At 46.1% G+C, this 22,469-nt stretch overlaps 1 long non-coding RNA gene across 3 annotated transcripts in view; it reads left to right on the top strand.

Moving 5' to 3' along the window:
• Positions 1–2,776: 2,776 nt before the first annotated feature.
• LOC142599236 (uncharacterized) overlaps positions 2,777–22,469 on the top strand; it is a 33,642-nt gene continuing 13,949 nt past the window's right edge. For 2 of the 3 annotated variants that reach the window (XR_012832860.1, XR_012832862.1), the window contains exon 1: positions 2,777–2,920. This is a non-coding gene — a long non-coding RNA (uncharacterized LOC142599236). Of the gene's footprint in view, positions 2,921–10,723; positions 10,838–22,469 lie in introns of those variants that run through there. The other variant, XR_012832859.1, reaches the window with a different exon arrangement.

The following is a 22,469-nucleotide window of genomic DNA, read 5'->3' as shown; positions in this document are numbered from 1 at the left end:
AAACTGATGGCCCATGAAGGTGTGTATCTATGTGTGTGTCACTGCATGACTGGCCCCCATGACTGTACGCACCCATTCAGGTTTTTCTTGCTCTCTGCTATCCCTCTTCCAAAATGGCATTTCTTATCGAGATCCTGTCCATGATGCCAATTGTACTGCACCAGAGTGGGGAGCAGGGGGTGAGGTGAGAGAGAGTAATGGTGCAGGGTTCTTTCTGGATCTGAATAAGAAAGGCCCAACAAGAAATGGCTTAAAATAGCTGTTTTAATAAGACAGACTAAAGAGAGGAATATAGATAGAGAGTAAATCCCTTCAGATGCTGGGAACCTCGTGTTTGTGCAGCATCAGATGGACCCTGGATACATTTTTCTCCCATGGCATGCTGCACAGATCCTGTTTGTGGAGGGAAGCTCCTCCTTTTTGGTCATTTGAACTATTATGTAAGTTTCTTGCAAGATGACAACCCTATTTCTAAAGATGGTCACATGAGAACTTCCTGCTGCACTTTTAGTTAAAGACAAGTACACACAGGTGGCATAATTGCCGGTACCAAGTGGGAGCTGCCTGCAGGCTCCTCTGGTACAATGAGCTGACTGAGCTCGTCCTACGGCCAAGGGATTTGTGCGACACAAGACAGGCCTGATGGCCAAGCTGTATGTGCAGCACAGTACAGCACAGGCCTGGCCCTACTGAGGTTAACTGTTATGTGGATCACTAACTGATGGAGGCCTTCATGCTTCCCATGTGATACAGGGGATGCCTGCACCATGATGAAGGGGAAAGGGAGAGCATCCTCACCGTGTGCTAGAGTACTATGACACTGCCTCCATTGTTCATCTTCCTCTGAGGATTGACCAAGTGACTCTTTTACTTTTTAAAGTCAGAATCTAAATTATGATTACTGTATAGTGCACTGATTATTAAGAAATTGACCTGATTGGCAGTGGTCTAGGTGACTGAAAAGTCTAGGTAACTGAAATTTTAGCTAACAGGAAAGTATAACTTTACAGGAAAGTAACTCATTTAAGTTTTTCAAAAAAGGCAATCATCTGGTCCACATTCCATTGCAAGGGTTCACCTTGATCTTGATGCATACTGTTGAGGAGTGGCTTTGCTAATTCTCCAAAAGCAGCAATCCATGGTCTACAAAATCCTACAGTTCCTAAAAAGGCTTGCATCTGGGTTTTTTTTAGTTTGTGGCCGGGGTACAGTTTGGATTGCTTGGATGCCATCCAGAGATAAAAGTTGAGTTCCTTCTAAGATATATCCCAAATATTCCACTTTTGCTTTACAGAATTGGAGTTTATAAGGAGAAACTTTGTGACCTTTATCAGCCAATGCAGTCAATAGCACTAGAGTATCAATTTTGCCTGTGTGGGAGTCGGGACTAGTAAATCATCAACATATTGTATCAGTACAGATTGCCCTGGAAATTTTACATCCTGTAAATCTTTGACCAATATCCGAGAAAAAATAGTCAGCAATCCTGCGAATCCTTGAGGTAATCGGGTCCAAGGAAGTTTCCCCGACATCCATGTAAAGGCAAAAATATCTTGGGAATCCGGGTGAATGAGGGTGCTGAAAAATGCCCAGTCCTATGGCCATGCAGCACCATCTGAAGAAAATATTTCTTCACAAACTATGGAGAGTAGTTTCTAGTAGTGAAGCCTTTTGAATGATTTGTTTTGCATACTGTTGAATGTCAAGGCTGGCTGTGCCTTGATGGTGCAGTTCTTGATGGTACGCCTCCTGTTCCAGCCACAAGTTGCTTCCCATACTATCTGTTGTTCATGTAGTAGGTGGTCTCATGCAGCCCTTATAACATTGGGGGCATCCCAGACAATAGGATTTCACCTGATAACAGTGCTCTGCAATTTCTAGTTTTTGGTTTTATGTAGTCTCATTATTACAAAGGTTACATTTTACTTACACTCTGAATTTCCCACTCCAGAATTATTTACAGGAGTTTTAAAATTTTGTCTTCCGATTCTATCACAATCATAGATGCAATACACAAAGAACTGTTCTCATTGGTGATAACTACCATATGCTCCTGTAGTTTAGATAGATTTTAGGGTTTACTTCTTTATACACAAGGGAGTTTATATGTACAGTAGACCCATTACATACCCATTGGGTGGTATTCCTCTATTCACAACCTCGGTGACCAATAACCCTTCTATGATTGTTTACCTATTTACCCAGTTGATGTCTAGTTTACAAATTCCCTTTTATTCTTACAGGTGACATAGTGAAGGGGTAGATGAGATATTGCTTGAGCTTTTTATCAGATGGATAGGTTCCCACAGTGAGTTTAGTCTTCCACTGCTCTTGATGCAAAACCACAGAAAGCATCCACTCCCATGTTCTAGGACTGAGTCTCAACTAATCTGCAGACACTTCCTACCACTGATTTTAACCATTATGTTTTGGTTCTTATAGGACAGCAATATCCTTTGGGCTTTGCACTGTGATGCAAGACACAGGTGACTTTGTCCGCAAAAAAAGAAAATCAGAATAAAATGCCTACTTCAGAAGAACGTGTATTCTTCTGAAGGAAAAGCTCCAAATGGTTCCCTAAAAGACCCCGCAAACCACAAGAACCAGCCAATGGGCCCATGAATCAGAAATTATATTTTGATGTAAGTTTCACACAGAGAGGGCAGATAGTTGTGGGAACTCTCTTTGCCCATGGCTGTGGGGGAGCTCACAGCTACCTGTAGGACAATTAAGAGGTACAGGCTTATGCTATATATGTTTCCTTATCTTTAGATCAAACATTAAAAAAAACTATGTCTGACTGACCAAGGAGGGAGAAGACAGAAGTGTGCCACAATCTGCTCATGTTCCTGTGTGGGCCTGCAGCCTTCAAAGAAAGGAGAATGGACACAGAAGGGATAGCCACATTTGAGTAAAAAAGGTGACCAACAACCCTCATACCCTGCTAAAAGTTTCTCTGTGCATGAATTGAATTGATCGTTGATGTTTCATTTCTTACATGTATGTAGTAGTGGTGTGTTGGTAGACATGTCTACACCACGGCTTCTGTTAAAAGACATTTACTATGATCCTGGGGAGGTGGGAAGCTTTGGGGGTATAAATCCCCTCTTTGAAGCCACTAAAAGGTGAATTGCTAATCTGAACAGAAACCAAGTGGCAACCTGGCTTGCAAACCAAGACTCTTACAGCTTACACAAAGCAGCAAGAAAGCACTTTAAAAGCAACAAGGTGATTGTGGCAGAGGTGAATGCTCAATGCCAGGCAGACTTGCTGGAGCAACAGTTTTCCAAGCACAAGGATGGTGTTAAGTACATCTTAATGATGATAGATATATTATCCAAGCATGCCTGGATCATTCATCTAAAAGGAAAAATGGACTCTGAAATAGCCCAGGCTTTTAAAACCATTCTTAGTACAGGGCACATGCCTCAGACTGACTGGGGAAAAGAATTTATAAACCAGCCTTTAAACAAGCTTTTAAATCAGTATAGTGTTTACCATTTTGTTGCTAACAATGAAGTAAAAAACTCAGCTGTAGAGTGTTTTAACAGGATGCTCAAAACCAAGATGTGGACATACATTTGAATGTGCAATTGGTGTGTTATCAGAGTTTATATCAAGCTATAACCATAGCTTCCACAGAAATATCAGAGACAGATCTGTGGATGTGAATCGCTTAAACTCTGCAAGGGTTTGGAGAACTGTGTATGGGGATGTGTTTAAAATTAAAGAATCTGTGCGTGTGCTCAAAATGGGAGACCCCATCAGAATGTCTAGAACAAAAGAGAGATTTAAGAAAGGTGATGTTCATGGATGAGAATGCAGATGTTCATGGATGAGATTTTCATAGTAGCCTCCCAAGTCCAGAAGATCTAGCAACTAGGGTTGGAGTGGTAGGAAAGAGAAGGATGGCAGATGGAGGGTTCTACAGCACACTATCCAGCAATTCCAGTGGCAGAATTTTCCCATAAACCAGCAGCTTGAACTTTACCATACAGCTGGGAGGACCCTGGAGTGCTCAGGCAAGTGGGAGATGGGTCTGACAGAAATTCTCACATAGCTGGAATAATTTTAATGAAGACACCATCTTTGAAATAGCACTGATAGGTAAGGCACAGCAGTATACTTTGCAGAAAGGCTATTATCTGTCCTCCATGTTGATAGACCATATGAACCATCTTATTAACCCCCACAATAAAGCTTCACCTATTGACTATCCAGCAGTAGGCCTGGTCTACGATACTGTCATAATGAAAAGAAAGCTTAAAACAGAAGAAAATCCAAACGTTTTTTCTATAACTGGGCATGTAGAACATGTTTTGGGGGCTTCTATGGGGGTTGCTGCTAAGACATTTCCCTTTGAGGCATACATCACCAGAAGGTCAAACTTGCTCTACCTCTACACAGCAGAGGTATTTCCAGCCAGTGGAAATAATGAGCAGACCCCTACGCCAGAGAAACATTTGTAGGCATGTATCTAACTGAATGGCTCTCTAGGCCTCATGTTTCTCCAGGACCAGCAAACATGGTTGTGAATATGCATCCACATAACCAGCCTGGAGAGCATAGTCTAGCAATTGTCCTGGTGTATCAGAACTGCACAGTTTTTTGACTCATATGGCTACCCTGCTGCTGTGGTTTAAGCCCACCAGGCAGCAAAGCCTCACACAACTACTCACTCACTCCCTGCCAGTGGGATGGGGGAGAAAATCAGAAGGGTAAAGAAAGAGTGAGAAAACTCATGAGCTGAGATAAAGACAGTTTAATAGGTAAAGCAAAAGCTGCACGCACAAGCAAAGCAAGACAAGGAATTAATACACTGCTTCCTATCTGCAGGCAGTTATTCAGCCATTTCCAGGAAAGCAGGGTATCATGCGTAAAGGTTACTTGGAAAGACAGATGCCATAACTCTGAATGTCCTCACCTTCTTTCTCCTTCCCTCAGATTTTATTGCTGAGCGTGGCATCATATGGTATTGTATAGGGTTTACATGGCAAGGTTTTAGTAGCGGGGGGGGGGAGGGTGTGGGCTGCATGGATGGCTTCTGTGAGAAGATACCAGAAGCTGTCCCCATGTTGGACAGATCCAGTTCCAGCAAGCTCCAAGATGGACCCGCCACTGGCCAAAGCTGAGCCAATCAGTGACACTGGTGGTGCCTCTATGATAAAATATTTAAGAAAGTGTAAAAATCGCTGTGCAGCAGGTGTGGGAGACAGGAGTGAGAAAATGTGAAACAACTTTGCAGACACCAAGGTCAGTGAAAAAGGAGGAGGAGGTGCTCCAGGAACCAGAGCAGAGATTCCCCTGCAGCCCATGGTGAAGACCATGGTGATGCAGGTTGTCCCCTTGTAGCCCATGGAGAACCACGGTGGAGCAGATATCCACCCTGCATCCCATGAAGAACCCCACGTCAAAGCAGGTGGATGTGCCCTGAAGGAGACTGCGACCCTGTGGAAAGCCTGCGCTGGAGCAGGTTTTTTCTGGCAGGACCTGTGGCCCTGTGAGAGACCCACACTGGAGCAGTCTGCTCATGAAGGACTGTACCCCATGGAAAGGACTCATGTTGGAGCAGTTTGTGAAGAACTGCAACCTATGGGAAGGACTCATGTTGAAGTTGTTTGTGAAGGACTGTCTCCCATGGGTGGGACCCCATGCTGGGGCAGAGGAAGAGTGTGAGGAGGAAGGAGTAGCAGAGACAAAGCGTTATGAACTGAACTGCAACCCACATTCCCCATCCCTCCGCATTGCTCAGGGAGATGAGGTAGAAGTGTCAGGAGCGAAGCTGAACCTGTGAAGAAGGGAGAGGCAGGAGGAAGGTGGTTTTAGTTTTGTATTTATTTCTCATTATCCTACTCTGTTTAATTGGCAACAAATTAAATTAATCTTGCCCAAGTCAAGTCTGTTTTGCCGTAATCTCCCTGTCCCTATCTCGATTCACAAACTTTCTCACTGTATTTTTCTCCTCCTGTCCTGTTGAGGAGGGAGAGTGATAGAGCAGCTTGGTGGACACCTGGTGGCCAGCCAAGGTTAATCCACAAGAGGTATGAAATATCCCTTTGGCCAGTTGTGCTCAACTGTCCTGGCTGTGTTTCCTCCCAACTTCTTGTGCACCCCCAACCTACTCACTGGCAGGGCAGTATGAGAAACAGAACAGGCCTTGATGCTGTATAATTACTGTTCTGTAATTACTAATTAGGTGGTGGAGTTGCTCTTTATGTGAGAGACCAAATGGAATGCATCAAGCTCTGCCTAGGCATGGATGAAGAACGAGTAGAGAGCTTATGGGTAAGAATGAAGGGGCAAGCTAATATGGGTGACACTGTTGTGGGTGTTTACTACAGGCCACTTGATCAGGAAGAGGAAGTCGACGAGGCCTTCTACAGACAAGTGGAAGTAGCCTCACAATCACAGGCCCTGGTCCTCATGGGGGACTTGAACCACCCTGATATTTGCTGGAAAGGCAACACGGCCAGGCACGCGCAGTCCAGGAGGTTCCTGCAGAGCATTGATGATAACTTCTTGACACAGCTGGTGGAGGAGCCCACGAGGAGAGGGGTGCTGCTGGACCTTGTACTAACGAACAAAGAAGGACTGGTTGGGGATGTGAAGGTTGGGGACAGCCTTGGCTGCAGTGACCATGAGATGGTGGAGTTCAGGATCCTGCGTGGAAGGAACAGGGCAATGAGTAGGATTACAACCCTGGATTTCAGGAGTGCTAACTTTAGCCTTTTCAAAGAGAATCCCATGGGTTAGGGCACTAGAAGGTAAGGGGTTCCAAGAGAGCTGGTCAAGATTCAAGCACCACTTCCTCCAAGCTCAAGATCGGTGCATCCCGAAGAGCAAGAAATCAAGCAAAGGAGGCAGGAGACCTACATGGATGAGCAAAGAGCTTCTGGAAAAACTCAAAGGGAAATCATCTTTGAAAGGTCATGGAGAACAAGAGAGGTGCCTGAGGACTGGAGGAAAGCCAATTTCACTCCGGTCTTCAAAAAGGGCAAGAAGGAGCACCTGGGAAACTACAGGCCAGTCAGCCTCACCTCCATCCCTGGAAAGGTGATGGAACAGCTCATTCTGGGGGTTATCAATAAGCATGTGGAGGAGAAGGTGGTTATCGGGAGTGGTCAACATGGATTCACCAAGGGGAAATCATGCTTGACCAATCTGACAGCCTTCTATGATGGCATGACTGGCTGGGTAGATGAGGGGAGAGCAGTGGATGTTGTCTACCTTGACTTCAGCAAGGCTTTTGACACTGTCTCCCATAACATCCTCCTAGGCAAGCTTAGGAAGTGTGGGTTAGATGAGTGGACAGTCAGGTGGGTAGAGAACTGGCTGAATGGCAGGGCTCAGAGGGTTGTGATAAGCAGTGCAGAGTCTAGTTGGAGGTCTGTGGCTAGCAGTGGGGTCAGTACTGGGTCCAGTCTTGTTCAAAATATTCATCAGTGACCTGGATGAGGGGACAGAGTGTACCCTCAGCAAGTTTGCTGATGATACAAAACTGGGAGGAGTGGCTGATACACCAGAAGGCTGTGCTGCCATTCAGCAAGACCTGGACAGGCTAGAGAGTTGGGCGGAGAGGAACCTAATGAAGTTCAACAAAGGCAAGTATAGGGTCCTTCACCTAGGGAGGAATAACCCCATGCACCAGCACAGGTTAGGGGTTGACCTGCTGGGAAGCAGCTCTGCAGAGAAGGACCTGGGAGTCTTTTTTTTTTTTTTGCTTCACTAGCAGCTTCTTTCTTTTGAAGGACACACTTTTACTACTGAGGTTACTAATGACTGCAACCTCCTTTTTTAGCATGTGTATCTGGTGGGACATTAAAGGAATGGTCAACTTTAAGGTGTTCATGGCAGTTACAGAAATGGCCTTTACCAGATCATCGGAAGCAGAGTATTTCTTTCCTCTGCCAAAGATGGGGAAGGGATCAACAGTTCCAGTAGGGACAGGCTACTCTTCAGACTGTGGGGCATCATGCTCCCAAGTCTGCAATGATAGCAATACAGGCAATACAATACTCTCTATTGCCAAACACTGGTCGTCGTCTTTTTTTTCTCAATATGTAAATGGTCAGCCACTCTGGCTACTTCTTAGCCCAAAAACTTCTGGTGTAGAAGCATTTAAATTGACAGCCAGGGACCCATATAATGCCCTGACGTGATCTTCAAACACTTTGAAAAAGAACCAGGCTTTGCCAGCATGCATTTGTCTGTTAGGGATGTAACCTAGAGTTTACCTCAGAGGTTCTTAAATAACACCAGATATTTTATGTTGAGGGCAATGATGTGGCTCTTTTTACCCTGTGTTGGTTTTGCATGGCAAGGTTTTGGTAGCGGGGGGGCTACAGGGGTGGCTTCTGTGAGAAGCTGCTAGAAGCTACCCCTGTGTCTGATAGAGCCAATGCCAGCCGGCTCCAAGACGGACCTGCCGCTGGCCAAGGCCAAGCCAATCAGCGCCTCTGTGATAACATATTTAAGAAAGACAAAAACAGTTAGAGAGCGCTTTTGCAGCCAGAGAGAGGAGTGAGAAGATGTAAGAACATCTGCAGACACCAAGGTCAGTGAAGAAGGAGGGGGAGGAGGTGCTCCAGGCGCCGGAGCAAGATCCCCCTGCAGCCCGTGGTGAAGACCATGGTGAAGCAGGCTGTTCCCCTGCAGCCCATGGAGGGAGGATGAGGGGGTGTAGAGATTCCACCTGCAGCCCGTGGAGGACCCCACGCCGGAGCAGGTGGAGGCACCTGAAGGAGGCTGTGGCCCCGTGGGAAGCCCGCGCTGGAGCAAGCTCCTGGCAGGACCTGTGGATCCGTGGAGAGAGGAGCCCACGCCAGAGCAGGTTTGCTGACAGGACTTGTGACCCCGTGGGGGACCCACGCTGGAGCAGTTTGCTCCTGAAGGTCTGCACCCCGTGGAGGAGACTCACGTTGGAGAAGGCCGTGAAGGACTGTCTCCCGTGAGAGGGACTCCATGCTGGAGCGGGGGAACGATGAGAGGAGTCCTCCCCCTGAGGAAGACGAAGCGGCAGAAACACCGTGTGATGAACTGACCGTAACCCCCACTCCCCGTCCCCCTGTGCCGCTGGGGGGGGCGGAGGTTGAAGCCGGGAGTGAAGTTGAGCCCGGGAAGATGGGAGGGGTGGGGGGAGGTGTTTTTAAGATTTGGTTTTATTTCTCATTCCTCTACTCTGTTTTGCTTAGTAATAAATAAGATGAATTCCCTCTCTAAGTTCGGTCTGTTTTGCTCGTGATGATAATTAGAGAATGATCTCTCCCTGTCCTTATCTCGACCCACAAGCTTTTCGTTGTACCTTTTCTCCCCTGTCCAGAGAAGGAGGGGAGTGATAGAGCGGCTCTGGTGGGCACCTGGCCCTCAGCCAGGGTCAACCCACCACATACCCTGATAAAAAGATTCCGAACAATGCATAGGATGCAAAATTTCCTGTGATGCACATACTTAGTAATTTCTCAGTTCTATTTCTCTCACAAGCAGAATTCATGAAATCATCAATCACAACCATGTTTACTTCATTAGGAGGAAATAAATGGTTATCACAAAGACTTTGAGTTAAGTCCTCCACAAATTTGATAAAAGGATATTTACAGAGCAGTTCCCGATACAACGGTTGCCAACAACTGTAACATCATATGACATTATCAGGAATGATACAAAGCAAGCAGTTAGCTCTAATAAATAGGATTTTAAATTATGCTTTACAGAATCTGAGTACCTTTCTTACTGGAATCATTATGGACAAGCACCTCCTGGTGCAAAACAAATGCTCACCATTTTGTTACTAAAAATTATGTCATCATAGAGTGATCTTTATTAGAGCCAGCAGTATAAAGAAAGAGAATAGTATAGATAATCTTATGTCACTTTAGATGCTGGGAACTCTGAGCTGTGCAGCATCAAATGTGCCTCCAATCTACATGTAACACACTGTGCAGAATCCATCCATAGAAAGGTTTACTCCGTTTTGGTTATTCAAGTTCTTCTAGGATTTTCTTACAAGAAAACAACTCTATTCATCATTTCTACTGTCAAACAGAAAGGATGTTCTCATGAGAAATTCCTGCTGCACTTTTACTTAAAGACAAGGACACACATAGATGCCGGTACAGAGTGGGAGCTGCCTGTAGGCTCCTCTGGTACAATTAGCTGTCTGAGTTTATCCTGCATCCAAGTGATATGTGCAGCAGAAGACAGGCCTGAAGGCCAAGCTGTATGTGCAGCACAGTGCTTATTAGCTCTTATTAAAGAATGTTTTATTAATTTTATACCTATGTTTTTATGTGTATATATATTTAGTTTCTATAACTTTATAAATGTGTATATATATAAATATATACACATATATGCACATATAGCGGTATATATAAAAATAGCAAATATATAAATAAATAAAATACATATTTATACATATTTGTACACTCCTATTTACATATATGCATATATTGTATATAAAGGTATATATTTTTATATCTAGTCCAAAGGAATTGAGTATCCAATCACAGGGCTGCCTGAGAACACGTGAGTTTGACTGTGTCAAGAAATTACCATCAACCAATCACAGAGCAGTGTTACTTTTAACAAAATGGCAGCTCCCTGACAGTAAAATGTCGGCATCCTGTCATAAAATAGCAGCTGAAACAAAATGGCACCCCCCGTGTATGTAGGGGAAGGGCGTTCTGGGTCTGATGTAATTCCGGGTAAACTAGTAGAGGTGGCTGATCCTGCCAGTCATTCACAACAGACCACATGACTAGAAGAGGGGAGTGACTTCTGGGGCAAATGGCCCCTGAGGCTGCTGGGAGGGGAGCAGGATGGTCACCGGAAGCTTGGGGTGAGATATCTGTCACTTTTTATTTTGTATCTTAGTGGTACCAGCACTACAGGCATTGAGTACTTCTGCAGCTATTGGGACTGTTACATGAAGCACAGAGGAGGCAGAGTTTATGCCTCAGTAATCAATGGTCAGATGCTAAGACTCCTTGGGTTTACATACTGGCCAGACAGGGTTGTTAAAAGGGGACTGGGTGTGAACATCTACTCCTTGTTCTTCCAATTCTGTGATAAGGGAGATGATGGGTTTTTGGTCTTGTGGGTTCACAGGGAATTGTCATAAATTAACATGCATCATTGGAGGTAGGGAAGGTGCTTCTTGGAGTATTCGAACTAGCCATATGTTTGGTTCAGAAGTACCAAGAGATCATACCTTGAACATCATGGAAGGTTTGGCCTCTGAGTAGGTACATACCCAGGATGTTAGAATCTCCCAAAAATGCAGATCCTCAGGCTATTTGGGAAGTCACACTTGAATGTGACTACAAGGGAGAGTCCTGTATAAAGTGTATAAAAGTATAAACTATATACTCTAATGTATACACTAAATGCATACACCAAGTGCCAGAGCAGAGATTGCCCTGCAGTCCATGGAAGACACCATAGTGAAGCAGGTAGTCCCCTAGTAGCCTGTGAAGAGGACCATGCAGGAGCAGATATCCACACTGCAGTCTGGGGAGGACCCCATGCCAGAACAGTCTCTGGCAGGAACTTCAGCCCATGGAAAGGAGACCACGCAGGAGCAGATTTTTCCTGACAGGAACTGAAGCCTGTGGAGATGCCTACACAGGAGCAAGTTTATCCTGAAGGACTGCAGCCCATGGAGAAGACCCACACTGGAGGAGAAAAGTGTGAGGAGGAAGGAACAGCAGAGATGAACTGTTATGAACTGACTGCAGCCCCCCCATTCTCCATCCTCCCTGTGCCCCTGGGTGGGGGAGGAGGTAGAGGAATCACAGATTCACAGATTGGTAGGGGTTGGAAGGGACCTCTAGAGATCATGTAGTCCAACCTCCCTGCTAGAGCAGGATCATCTAGAGCATGTTGCACAGGATTGCATCCAGGTGGGTTTTAAATATCTCCAGGGAAGGAGGCTTCACAACCTCTCTGGGCAGCCTGTTCCAGTGCTCTGTCACCCTCACAGTAAAGAAATTTTTTCTCATGTTCAGATGGGACTTCCTGTGTTCCAGCTTGTGCCCATTGCCCCTTGTCCTGTCGCTGGGCACTACAGAGAAGAGTCTAGCCCCTTCCTCTAGACATCCACCCTTTAGATATTTATAAACATTGATAAAATCCCCTCTCAGTCTCCTCTTCTCCAGGCTAAACAGACCCAGCTCTCTCAGCCTTTCCTCGTAAGAGAGATGCTCCAGTCCCCTAATCATCTTTGTAGCCCTCCGCTGGACTCTCTCCAGTAGTTCCCTGTCCTTCTTGAACTGGGGATCCCAGAACTGGACACAATATTCCAGATGTGGCCTCACCAGGGCAGAGTAGAGGGGGAGGATAACCTCCTTAGACCTGCTGGCCACACTCTTCTTAATGCATCCTAGGATACCATTGGCCTTCTTGGCCACAAAGGCACACTGCTGGCTCATGCTTAACTTGTTGTCCACCAGGACTCCCAGGTCCTTCTCTGCAGAGCTGCTTCCCAGCAGGTCAACCCCTAACCTGTACTGGTGCCTGGGGTTGTCCTTCCCTAGGTGCAGGACCCTACACTTGCCCTTATTGAATTTCATATGGTTATGGTTCCTCTTTCCCCAATTCTCTAGTCTGTCAAGATCTCGCTGAATGGCAGTGCAGCCTTCTGGTGTGTCAGCCACTCCTCCCAGCTTAGTATCATCAGCAAATTTGCAGAGGGTACACTCTGTCCCTTCATCCAGGTCATTGATGAATATGTTGAACAAGACTGGACCCAGTACTGACCCCTGGGGCACACCACTAGATACAGGCCTCCAACTAGACTCTGCACCACAAATCACAACCCTCTGGGCCCTGCCATTCAGCCAGTTCTCTACCCACCTGACTGTCCACTCATCCAACCCACACTTCCTAAGCTTGCTAATGAAGATGTTATGGGAGACAGTGTCAAAAGCCTTGCTGAAGTCAAGGTAGACAACATCCACTGCTCTCCCTTCAGCCACCCAGCCAGTCATGCCATCATAGAAGGCTATCAGATTGGTCAAGCATGATTTCCCCTTGGTGAATCCATGTTGACCACTCCCGATAACCTCCTTCTCCTCCACATGCTTATTGATAACCCCCAGAATGAGCTGTTCCATCACCTTTCCAGGGATGGAGGTGAGGCTGACTGGCCTGTAGTTTCCCGGGTCCTCCTTTTTGCCCTTTTTGAAGACCGGAGTGACATTGGCTTTCCTCCAGTCCTCAGGCACCTCTCCTGTTCTCCATGAGCTTTCAAAGATGATGGAGAGCGGCCTAGCAATAACATCTGCCAGCTCCCTGAGCACTCGTGGGTGCATCCCATCGGGGCCCGTGGATTTGTGGATGTCGAGTTTGCCTAAATGTTCTCTAACCTGATCCTCCTCCACCAAGGGAAGGTCTTCCTTTCTCAAGACTTTCTCTCCTACCTCCAGGGCCTGGGTTTCCTGAGGGCCAGCCTTAGCAGTAAAGACTGAAGCAAAGGCAGCATTCAGTAACTTCTCTGTATCCTCCGTCACCAGGGCACCCACCTCATTCAGCAGCGGCCCCACATTTTCCCTAGTCTTCCTTTTGCTGCTGATGTACTTGAAGAAGCCCTCCTTCTTGTCCTTGACATCCCTTGCCAGATTTAATTCCAAGTGGGCCTCAGCCTCCCTTGTTTCCTCGCTGCATACACTGACAACATTCCTATATTCCTCCCAAGTGGCCAGTCCCTTTTTCCACATTCTGTAAACTTCCTTCTTCCCTTTGAGTTTTTCCAGAAGCTCTTTGCTCATCCATGTAGGTCTCCTGCCTCCTTTGCTTGATTTCTTGCTCTTCGGGATGCACCGATCTTGAGCTTGGAGGAAGTGGTGCTTGAATCTTGACCAGCTCTCTTGGAACCCCTTACCTTCTAGTGCCCTAACCCATGGGATTCTCTTTGAAAAGGCTAAAGTTAGCACTCCTGAAATCCAGGGTTGTAATCCTACTCATTGCCCTGTTCCTTCCACGCAGGATCCTGAACTCCACCATCTCATGGTCACTGCAGCCAAGGCTGTCCCCAACCTTCACATCCCCAACCAGTCCTTCTTTGTTCGTTAGTACAAGGTCCAGCAGCACCCCTCTCCTCGTGGGCTCCTCCACCAGCTGTGTCAAGAAGTTATCATCAATGCTCTGCAGGAACCTCCTGGACTGCGCGTGCCTGGCCGTGTTGCCTTTCCAGCAAATATCAGGGTGGTTCAAGTACCCATGAGGATCAGGGCCTGGGATCAGGAATGAAGGAGTGAAGTGGAGCCTGGGAAAAAGGGGTGGGGTGGAGGGAAGATGTTTTTAGGTTTTGTCTTTGCTTCTCACCATCATACTGTATTTTTAATTGGCAATACATTAAATTGGGCGACAAACAGGAGGACTTGAAAGCCATTGTGCAGCAGGAAAACTATCATATAGTTGCAATTATGGAAACATGGTGGGATGACTCACACAACTGGAGTGCTGCAAGGGATGGCTATAAACTCTTCAGAAGGGATAGGCTAGGAAGGAGAGGTGGTGGGGTGGCCCTGTATGTTAGGGAGTGTTTTGATTGTTTAGAGCTTAATGTTGGTGATGAAAGGGTTGAGTGTTTATGGGTAAGAATCAGGGGAAATGTCAACAAGGCAGATATCGTGGTGGGAGTCTGTTATAGACCACCCAACCAGGATGAAGAGGCAGATGAAATATTCTATAAGCAGCTGGGAGAAGTCTCACAATTGGTAACCTTTGTTCTCTTGGGGAATTCAACTTACCAAATGTCTGCTGGAAATACAATACAGTGGAGAGGAAACAGTCTCGGAGGTTTCTGGAGTGTGTGGAAGATAACTTCCTGACACAGTTGGTGAGGAAGCCAACTAGGGAAGGCACCCCGCTGGACCTGTTGTTTGCAAACAGAGAAGGACTTGTGGGTGATGTGATGATTGGAGGCCATCTTGGGCATAGCAATCATAAAATGATAGAGTTTTCAGTTCTTGGAGAAGTAAGGAGAGGGGTTAGCAGAACTGCTACCTTGGACATCCAGAAGGCAGACTTGGGTCTGTTTAGGGGCCTGGTTGACAGAGTGCCTTGGGAAGCAGTCCTGGAAGGCAAAGGATCCAGGAAGGCTGGACATTCTTCAAGAAGGAAATCTTAAAGGCACAGGAGCAGGGTCCCCATGTGCTGAACAACTAGCCAGCAGGGTAGAAGACTGGCCTGGCTGAACAGAGAGCTTTGGATGGAACTCAGGAAAAAAAAGACAGTTTATGACCTTTGGAAGAAGGGGCAGGCAACTCAGGAGGAGTACAAAGATGTCGTGAGCTTATGCAGGGAGAAAATTAGAAGGGCCAAAGCCCCACTAGAACTTAATTTGGCTACTGCCATAAAAGACAATAAGAAATGTTTCTATAAATACATTAACAACAGAAGGGGGGCTAAGGAGAATCCCCATCCTTTATTGGATGTGAGGGGAAACATAGAGACAAAGGTTGAGGAAAAGGCTGAGGTACTTAATGCTTTTGCCTCAGTCTTTAGCAGTAAGACCAGTTGTTCTCGGGGTACCCAGCCCCGAAACATCAGCATGGGTTTATGAAAGACAGGTCCTGCTTGACTAACCTGTCGCGTAAAGGATGAGAGTCTGATGTCTGGCTGAGGCCCTCCTGTTGAGTCACGAGGTTCAGAAAGGACCCTCTTGCTTTCTAAACGTCTTCTCAGAGTCTAGGTGCGACTAGGTCCAGTCTTAGTCTCAGACTCAGTCAACGATTTATGTATAAAGGATTACATATATAACCACATATCAGAGTCAACGTTTTCCTGTCAGAGCCCCCTAAAGGACTTCCACTGAGACAGTTTTGCAAAGTTGAAATTAATAGAAAGTTTATTACAGCGACAGATATAAAGAGTTCAGAATTGCCATTGATAAATGCACTTACTGCCATAGTGTCAATATATGACTATGATTATAATGCTAGCAAAATACTATCCTGGGTATTCTCACCAAAAAGGTGAAATTGCAATTGCTTTCCAAGAAGGTGTCCCTATGTTGGGTGGAGGAGAAGGAGTACAGCCCATCGACTGCCTCTTTGGGGTCTTCAATTTCTTCTCTCCCCCCTGAGGGTAACTTCCTCAATATCCTTTATACCCCAATCTTAGCTGTTCCCTCCCTGAGGTGACATTTAACATGATTTGGGTGGAGAGTCGAGTACTATAGTCATATATATTTAGCATGTACTCCTTTTAGCTCATGAGCATATTTAGGGGTGTCAACTTTAATATTCATTTCATGGATAATGAAGCAAAAGGTCTCACTCCAGGCACCATGGCCTTCAAGATTCTGTGTAAAAACCATCTATCTGTTTATTCCGAATTCTCTAGCCAAAACAGGGCTGTCTTGCCACCATAAGACTCCCTCCTTTGGCTGCTTCTCGTACCAACCTTGCAGATCTCCATCCACAATGTTTGCATAAGAGATAAGTGGACACCAGTGTTTTTAACCTCTTATGTGCAATTTTCACATTAAACACCTCATGACTATAGTCACTCGATTCGAGAGCCAGATCATGTTTGTATAAAGTCTCTCTTGGGGGTATCCCTTATGTTTGAAGTTTCTTTCTCTTTACTTGGGCATAGCTCCAATTTGGTCCACCCAGGCACCATGCATACTTGACAAATTAACACCCGGGTTAGCATGGATTTGACACAAGCTAATAATATACAAAACAGAATAACTACAATGATTACTATCAATATGAATTGCAGCAAAGCAGCAAGTCATCCTGATAGTGAGAATCCTAAACCATGTAAAAGTTTGTTCAACCATCCTACTTCCATGCTGCCTCTAAGGTCCCTACTTGCTATTGCTACACGCTTTATGTGGTCTAATTGTTCATTAAGGTTTTGTGTTACATGTGGTATGTGGATACAGCAAATGTTGTTGGCTAAGTTCAAGTATTCACACACTTCATTTTCATGCAATAACAACCAATCTAATGTCAGTCTGTTCTGTAATGCCATTTTCGATGTAGCCTGTAGTTGCATATTCAATTCTTCCAACCTGACGCGAGTTACATTAGCCAATGCTTCAATCTGTCCCGTGAGGTTATATGACATCATTTGATTCTGGAATGCCGTTATTTGAGGTGTGAAAATTGATTCCAGAACCCATCCAACCACAGTTCCTGTTGTCATGTGTTTCCAGGGGTCTTCCAATTGTCTTTTGATTCATCTCCACAGAGCTGGTACAAGTGGTTGCTTCCTCCAGAGGGGACAAAGTGTTAACAGTCCCAATGTGTGTTGGTGTCGCTGGCCCTCCACAGATAAGTCTGTGGTCCAAGTTCAATCTCTGGAAGGCCAAGCCCAGAGAGTAGTGGTGAATAGAGTTAAAACCTGTTGGCGGCCAGTCACAAGCAGTGTTCCCCAGGACTCAGTCTTGGGGCCGGTCTTGTTTAATATCTTCATCAATGATCTGGATGAGGGGATTGAGTACGCCCTCAGTAAGTTTGCGGATGATGCTAAGTTGGGGGTCGATCTGCTTGAGGGTAGGAATGCTCTGCAGAGGGATCTGGACAGGCTGGATCGATGGGCTGAGGTCAACTGTATGAGGTTTAACAAGGCCAAGTGCCGGGTCCTGTACTTCAGTCACAACAACCCCATGTAATGCTACAGGCTTGGGGCAGAGTGGCTGGAAAGCTGCCTGGAGGAAAAGGACCTGGGGGTGCTGGTTGACAGCTGGCTGAACATGAGCCAGCAGTGTGCTCAGGTGGCCAAGAAGGCCAACAGCATCCTGGCTTGCATCAGGAATAGTGTGGCCAGCAGGAGTAGGGAAGTGATCGTGCCCCTGTACTCGGCTCTGGTGAGGCCGCACCTCGAGCACTGTGTTGAGTTTTGGGCCCCTCAGTACAAGAAGGACATTGAGGTGCTGGAGCGTGTCCAGAGAAGGGCAACAAAGCTGGTGAAGGGTCTGGAGAACAAGTCTGATGAGGAGCAGCTGAGGGAACTGGGGTTGTTTAGCCTGGAGAAGAGGAGGCTGAGGGGAGACCTTAATACTCTCTCTACAACTCCCTGAAAGGAGGTTGTAGTGAGGTGGGTGTTGGTCTCTTCTCCCAAGCAACAAGCGATAGGACAAGAGGAAATGGCCTCAAATTGCTCCAGGGGAGGTTTAGGTTGGATATTAGGAAAAATTTCTTCACTGAAAGGGTGGTCAGACATTGGAACAGGCTCCCCAGAGAGGTGATAGAGTCACCATCCCTGGAGGTGTTCAAAAAGCATGTAGACATGCCACTTTGAGACATGGTCTAGTAGACATGGTGGTGTTAGGTTGATGGTTGGACTTGATGATCTTAGAGGTCTTTTCCAACCTTAAAGATTCTATGGTTCTATGATTATTCACCCACACAGTGTGTCCCATAGAGGGTATACTGAGTTTTGAACAAATTATATCAGAACGGGTATCATTGTTTGTCAAATAAGACCAAGTGTCATTGATTGAAGTGGTGTAATTACGACAAATACAACCTAATTGGAGGGATTGAGCTATCGGGCCCAATCTCTGAATTTCAACTTCTCAACTACTGCAATTATAACCTTTAGTACAATTCCAGTTATAGCGTTTTGGACTATCTAAGCGAAAAATATTAAGGTTTGCATATTGGACACCAACATGTATGGGATTGTCTGGTAATCCAGTGGCCCCATTCCAATCAATGCACCAGTCAGTAGTCTGCATATAATCCCAATCACCATGTTGGGATGCTCCCCACACCCTGGGTATATGCATTCCCCATGGTGTGTTGGTGCACTGGTCCCCAGAAGGATGATAGATTATCCCAGTTGTTTCACCACTAGTCTCAAAATGTAGTGGTGGTTTAGTAATATTGCAATTATCTGTGGTTCCATTTCCCTTAGGGGTCCATTGTAGGACATATTTCCCTTCTTCAGTGTGCCATGTTAGATTGGTATAGGGGAGTCCATGATCCCTGGTGCAATTTCCTGGCATTTGGAGTACCTGTGAACACAAAAGAAGTGCTCGATCTTGATTTGACCGGCAGATATTAGGTTAGAAGGTGAGTACTATCCATCTAGTACTGATTCGATGGAGTTTTCCGGAGCTATCTTTCACTTCCCAAGTTTGGGTTACTATTTCTGCAATGTTTGATACAGCTGCTGTTAAAGGTGCAGTATTGGTATTCAATTGCCTATAATCAAATGTGAGCTGCCACTGTCCGTTAGGCTTTTTTACCAGCCAGACAGGAGAATTACAGGGGGAGCGTGTGCAAGTGATAATACCTCTTTTTTCCAAATCTGTTATCACCCTGTCAATGCCCGAATGTGCGGCTGCTGGCAGGGAGTACTGCTTTACATTAGTAATTTTTGATGGGGGTAAAGGTATAGACATTTCTAATAAATATATAGCTTTAGGCTCATCCTCTTCAAGCCATGCTATTTCTCCATCACCTTGTCCAGCAAAACTCCAGATTGAACCATTGGGGAGTTTCTACACTCTGTCATGCAATACATCAAATCCCAATATGTTAGTACTAGCAGCACCGACCAATACTTCGGTTTGAACTCTAGTTTAAGCTTAGTGGTGTGGACCTGACAAACTCATCAAGGGGGTGGTTCTGGCGGTTTCCTGGAGGTCGGTTCGATCCAACCCATGCAGCACCCATAATTCACTATCTCTTGTACAAACTCATTCCAGGTGGGAATCGGCTGATCGCTATAGTTGGGTCTCCCTGCTTGGGGTGCACCATAAGGTCCAGCATTATTAGCCTCCTGAGTGGCTCTAATCCTGTCCTGGAAGTGTGATGTAGTCAATCTGCCAGGCCTCCCCATATTTATATTTCAGCCATCATCCTCCATACCACAGAGGCTTTAACTGCTTGGCTTGCTTGATTGCAGCGCACGTTTCACATTTATGGATAACCTGTGCAATAGTGTCCATGATCAAGTCCACCCCTCGGTCACGAGCCCATCTATATGTTGCATCCTTTCCTTGATGGCCTGAGGTGTCATGGGCCCAACAAGCTATAAACAATTCACCCTTACATTGCCAGTCCAGATCCACCTGAGCCACTTCAATCTTAGCAGCCTGATACATCTGCTCGTTGTTTTGATGTTTCTCAGTGGCCCAACTCTTGGATATGTGGACATCTACATGACGTACTTTTACAACCAGCTTCTCTAGCCGGGCAGCAATATCTTGCCACAATGCAGCAGCCCAGATGGGTTTGCCTCTACGCTGCCAGTTGCTCTGCTTCCACTGCTGTAACCATTTGCCACCATCCATGAATCAGTATAGAGGTAGAGCACTGGCCATTTTTCTCAATCAGCAATGTCTAAAGCCAGCTGGATGGCTTTCACTTCCGCAAACTGGCTCAATTCACCTTCTCCTTCAGCAGCTTCTGTGACTCATCATGTAGGACTCCATACAGCAGCCTTCCACCTTTGATGCTTTCCCACAATGCAACAGGACCCATCAGTGAACAGGGCATGCTGCTTCTCATTTTCTGGTAGTTTATTATACAGTGGGGCCTCTTCAGCATGCATCAGCTTGTCCTCCGGTGACATTCCAATACCTTTGCCTTCTGGCCAGTCCGTGATCACTTCCAGAATTTCTGAATGATTGGGGTTTCCTATTCGAGCCCGCTGTGTAATTAGTGTGACCCACTTCCTCCACGTAGCATCAGTTGCATGATGTGTAGAGAGGACCCTCTCTTTGAACATCCAGCCCAGCACTGGCAGTCGGGGTGCCAGGAGGAGCTGTGCTTCAGTACCAATCACCTCTGAAGCAGCTCGAACCCTTTCATATGCTGCCAATATCTCTTTTTCAGTTGGAGTACAGTGGGCTTCAGATCCTCTGTATCCCCGACTCTAAAACCCCAGGGGTTGACCTCGAGTCTCCCCTGGTGCTTTCTGCCAGAGACTCCAGGAAGGGCCATTCTCCTCAGCTGTGATGTAAAACACATTTTTATCATATGGACCTGCTCGGATTGGCCCTAGGGCTACTGCATGAACTATTTCCTGTTTGATTTGTTCAAAGGCTTGTCAATGCTCAAGGCCCCATTTGAAATCGTTCTTCTTCCAGGTCACCTGATAGAGAGGGCTTACAATCAGACTGTAATTTGGGATATGTGTTCTCCAGAAACCCATAATGCCTAAGAAAGCCTGTGTTTCCTTTTTGCTAGTTGGTGGAGATATAGCTGCTATTTTGTTGATCGCATCCATTGGGATCTGACGATGCCCATCTTGCCATTTTTTTCCTAAATACTGGTTCTCTTGTGCAGATCTCTCTACTTTTTTTTATGGCAAAACTGGCTCTCAGAAGGATTTTACTTATTTTCTTCCCTTTCTCATAGACTTCTCCTGCTCTGTTGCCCCACAGATGATATTGTCAATATACTACAGGTGCTCTGGAGCTTCACCCTGTTCCCATGCATTCTGGATCAGTCCATGGCAAATGGTGAGGCTGTGTTTCCACCCCTGGAGCAGTCAATTTCAGGTGTACTGGATGCTCCTCCAAGGGAAAGCAAACTGCGACCTGCACTCTGCTGCCAAAAGGACTGAAAAAAATGGATTCGCAATATCACTTGTGGCATACCACTTGGCTGCCTTTGACTCCAATTCGTATTGAATTTCTAGCATGGCCGGCATGGCAGCACTCAGCAGTGGCATGACTTCATTCAGGTCATGGTAGTCTACTGTCATTCTCCACTCTCCATTAGACTTTCCCACTTGACTGTTAAAGGGTGAGGCAGTTCAGCTGATCACTCCTTGGCTCTGCAGTCGACTAATCAGCTTATGGATGGGAATCAGGGAGTCTCGGTTGGTGCGATATTGCCACCAGTGCACCGTTGTGGTATCGATTGGCACCTGTTGTGCTTTGACCCTGAGCAACCACACAACAGAAGGGTCCTCCGTGAGACCAGGCAAAGTAGACAAGTCTTCAGTTTTCTCCATTTCCACATGTTGTGGTTATGCCCCAGCCGGCAACTAAGTACCACGCAGCCGCTTGCTCATTCCCCCCACAATGGGATGGGGGAGAGAATGGGAAGAGTGAAAGTGAGAACACTCATGAGTTGAGATAAAGACAGTTTAATAGGTAAAGGAAAAACTGCACATGCAAGCAAAGCAAAACAAGGAATTCATTCACCACTTCCCATTGGCAATCAGGTGTTCAGCCATCTCCAGGAAAGCAGGGCTCCATCATGCATAACAGTTACTTGGGAAGACAAACACCATAACTCCGAATGTCCCCCTCTTCCTTCTCCCCCCATCTTTATATGCTGAGCATGATGTCATATGGTACAGAATATCCCTTTGGTCAGTGTGGGTCAGCTGTCCTGTCTGTGTCTCCTCCCAACTTCTTGTGCACCCCCAGCCTACTCAGTGGTGGGGAGGTGTGAGAAGCAGAAAAGGCCTTGACTCTGTGTAAGCACTGCTCAGCAATAATGAAAACATCCACATATTATCAACACTGTTTCCAGCACAAATCCAAA

This window comes from Balearica regulorum, chromosome W, assembly GCF_011004875.1.
Source record: "Balearica regulorum gibbericeps isolate bBalReg1 chromosome W, bBalReg1.pri, whole genome shotgun sequence".
Classification (NCBI taxonomy): Eukaryota; Metazoa; Chordata; class Aves; order Gruiformes; family Gruidae; genus Balearica; species Balearica regulorum.
The sequence above is the reverse complement of the archived record's forward strand: the minus strand, read 5'-3'. Positions and strand labels throughout refer to the sequence as shown.